This window comes from Pseudophryne corroboree, chromosome 2, assembly GCF_028390025.1.
Source record: "Pseudophryne corroboree isolate aPseCor3 chromosome 2, aPseCor3.hap2, whole genome shotgun sequence".
NCBI classification, from domain to species: domain Eukaryota; kingdom Metazoa; phylum Chordata; class Amphibia; order Anura; family Myobatrachidae; genus Pseudophryne; species Pseudophryne corroboree.
In genome coordinates, this window is record NC_086445.1 from 1026180061 (window position 1) to 1026184015 (window position 3955).

Below are 3955 nucleotides of genomic sequence, written 5' to 3' on the forward strand. Positions count from 1 at the left end.
GCCTGTTGCCAGCAGTGCTCCCTGTAAAAATAGAAAAATCCAAACAAAAATGCTTTCTAATGCAAAGAACTCAGGAGAGCTCCCTGCAGTGCACCCATCTACCTCTGGGCACAGTGTAAAACTGAGGTCTGGAGGAGGGACATAGAGGGAGGAGCCAGTGCACACCCAGAATCCAAAGCTTTCTTAAAGTGCCCTATCTCCTGCGGAGCCTGTCTATTCCCCATGGTCCTTACGGAGTCCCCAGCATCCTCTAGGACGTTAGAGAAATAGGGATTTCCACAGCTCATGCTATTAGCTGATAAAATACGGTAAGAATGATATAGTGGAACCACCCTGGTTTACATTTTGAGGGAAGCCCCGAAAGAGTCACACGGCAACTTAATCTGGAGCGCCAACGGAATTCTTGTCAGTGCAGGCGCCTAGGCCAGAACCTTGTCAGGGAAAGCGCCTAGGCCGGATCCCTGTCAGTGCAGGCGCCTAGGCTGGAAGATTTGTATGGCTGAACTGACCACGATGATGAATATTTTTCAATTTACCTCAAAATTATGAACATGACCTGAGCGATGATGACTAGTGCAGTGCGCCAGACATGGCAGCCTCGTTTGTAATAAGTTTTTGCAGCATAAAGTGCAATAAATGCATTATCCTTTACTATATATTGCACAATAAGGCGCTCGGCCGGCTTAACATGCAAAAGCCATACAGGAGCCTATTAATCCCTACCGCCATCCCAATGGCCCATCACCAGCAGGCTTACAACGTTTATGTGAATGGCAATCAGCTTTTATTGAAGCTACAATGTAAGAACAGAAATAAATGACACAATAACTATTCCCTGTTAGTGGTGTGACATCTGCCATACTTATGTATTACCATTCTAGTGGGTGCTATAAAAAAAACTGGGCTCGTCCGGGATTTGAACCCGGGACCTCTCGCACCCTAAGCGAGAATCATACCCCTAGACCAACGAGCCGAAGTATCTATTAGGGGCTGTGATTCGTCTACACATCGTCACATGACAACACCTCAACCCCTTCCCACCCCGCCTCTCCCTTCTCCAGCCCGCCGCACGTCAAGGATAATTGTCCTATCAGCGCTGAGAGCTGCCTCTGGGCGGACCCGAATGTATACATAGGCTCCGCCCCTTGTGGTGCGATGTTCGTGGCTGCTGCCGTTGTCCGGCCCGCGGAATCAGCTACAGTCATACACTTGATCATAGTGACCTCATGTCCGGGTATCGGCGGTCTCTGTGACGGAGTCTCTGTATACTATATGGGCGGAGATAGCGTTAGTGGACAAGCAGTTTCATCTCTCAATAGCTAGGATTATGCGGTTGGTTCTATATCGGAGGGGCTGAAGGGACCTTGTGACGTATTGAGGGGAGGAGCTACGTCACCAGGGGGAGGAGCTACGGGCGAACAGGGTACCCGAAAAGTACCCTCGCGGGCTCGCTTCGCTCGCCACGCTTCGGGCACGGTGGCTCGCTCCGCTCCGCTTCGCTCACCACCTAATTACTAAAGGTAATAGTTGGTGGCGTGGATAGTAGAGGAACTATCCCGCTGGCCTAGCTCCTCCCCCTTGCGTCGTAACTCCTCCCCCTTACGGAAAAGGTCCCTTAGCCCACTTGATTCTGCGGTATATATACATATGTCTGCTTCTGTGTACGCCATTTTCCAGGAGACAACTTCATAAATCTGCACAGAAGTAATCATTGTGTGTCACATCACATTAGGAATTACTGTGCATCATAGGAGTCGGCGTGCGTCGCTGTGGCCGGGGCCTAGGAGTCGGCGTGCGTCGCTGTGGCCGGGGTGTAGGAGTCGGCGCGCGTCACTGTGGTCGGGGCGTAGGAGCTGGTGAGTATCACTGTGGCCCCGGCATAGGAGTCAGCATGCGTCACTGTGGCCGGGGCGTAGGAGTCATTGTGCGTCGCTGGGGCGTAGGAGTCGGCATGTGTCACTGGGGCCGCGACATAGGAGTCGGCGTGCGTCACTGGGGGAGGGACATAGAAGTCGGCGTGTGTGACTGGGGCCAGGACATAGGAGTCGGCATGTGTCACTGGGGCCGAGGCATAGGAGTCGGCGTGCATCACTGGGGGCGGGACATAGGAGCCGGCGTGCGTTACAGTGGCCGGGGCGTAGGAGTCGGCGTGCGTCACTGGGGCCGGGGTGTAGGAGTCGGCGTGTGTCGCTGTGTGGTCGGGGTGTAGGAGTCAGCGTGCTCCATGGGGCCTGGGGTGTAGGAGTCGGTGTGCGTCACTATGTACCTGGTGTAGGAGTCGGTGTGCGTCACTATGTACCTGGTGTAGGAGTCGGTGTGCGTCACTATGTACCTGGTGTAGGAGTCGGTGTGCGTCACTATGTACCTGGTGTAGGAGTCGGTGTGCGTCACTATGTACCTGGTGTAGGAGTCGGTGTGCGTCACTATGTACCTGGTGTAGGAGTCGGTGTGCGTCACTATGTACCTGGTGTAGGAGTCGGTGTGCGTCACTATGTACCTGGTGTAGGAGTCGGTGTGCGTCACTATGTACCTGGTGTAGGAGTCGGTGTGCGTCACTATGTACCTGGTGTAGGAGTCGGTGTGCGTTGTGCGTCACTGTGGCTGGTGCATAGGAGTCGCCTTGTAAAGAAATAGTGCCTGAGGAGTGACTGTTTCACTGACCATTAATTGCAGGGGATTCGGTCAGGATGCCGGTGGTTGGGATGCCCGAGCTCGAAATACCGGTGCCGAAATCCCGACACGCGCCCAAAATCCTGGCTTTGGAACTCCGACATCACTTGGAATCCCGAAACCTGAATCCCGACATCCCGAACATAAGTATGCCGGTGTCTCCTAAATTTTAGCCGCGGGCGGAGGTTTAGGGTTAGGCTGCGGTAAAGGGAGGGTTAGGGTTATGCGTGGGGTGGGGGGGGGGGGGGGGTGTAAGGGTAAGCATTCTTACCTGCTCCGGGATTCTGAGCATTGGGATGCCGGTGTCAGTCTTATAACCGCCGGCATCCCCTCCAGCGGTATATCGTATCACACCCAATTACAGCTAAGCTGCTCTAGAAGGGCCCAGTACTAAAGCCTAAGGGAGTGCGCCGTGTACCCTGGCTGGTGTAAGCAGAGTCGGCAAACATTACAATGATTGGGTGGCTTTGTCGTTGTGTCCTGCGTTCTCTGAGCACGTGACCACATTGTGCCTGATGCGGAGTGCAGAGTGTATACTGTGTGATGAATACCCAGAATAGTGGGCGCATTCACATGCCCGTGGAGATTTGTCACTTATTCCCGCTGGATGCACAGTACAATAAAGGTGTGTTTCCACAATTGTAAACACAGGCTGTCTGTGCAAAGACGCATATACACCTGAGAAAGCCGTATATGCAAAGGGCACGTGCAAATGCACTTATCACGATGGGTTGGTATCGCATGATTGCCAGTCACCATATCGACGCCGGGATCCCAGGTGGTGGGGCGCAACGAAGCCCCTTGCGGGCTCAATGGCGAGCTTGGCTCACTACATGTTCCATTCCTACTCTATGGGTGCCGTGGACGCCCACGAGTAAGAATAGTCCCTGTTAGTCGGCCTGCTGCCTGTAGGGATTGTGAGGGGGTGGGATGTAGGTGCCAGTATTGTGGCTGGTGGTCTCCTGACCGCCGGTCACATAACTACATCCCATCACGGTTACCAGCAGTAATCCCCCCATACTTCAGAAGGGAGATGTTTCTGCTGTATTAGCAGATGCGTATTTCACAAGCAAAACAAATGTTTCTGTGATGTGTGCCTGGCGTATACCAGTGTATGTACTGCTGATGTGGACATTCATGGGGATGGGGGGCAGAGGTACATATGGGAAGGGGAGATTATAGGTGCACATAGGGAGGTAGAAGGCAGAGGCACTTGTGGGGTGGGGGGTCAGAGGCACTCATGGGGAGGGGAGGCGCAGAGGTACATATGGGGAGGGTAGATGAT

At 53.7% G+C, this 3955-nt stretch overlaps 1 non-coding gene across 1 annotated transcript; it reads right to left on the bottom strand.

Moving 5' to 3' along the window:
* Positions 1-901: 901 nt before the first annotated feature.
* TRNAP-AGG (transfer RNA proline (anticodon AGG)) lies at positions 902-973 on the bottom strand. Its single transcript has one exon. It is a non-coding gene; the product is annotated as a tRNA-Pro (tRNA).
* Positions 974-3955: the final 2982 nt, after the last annotated feature.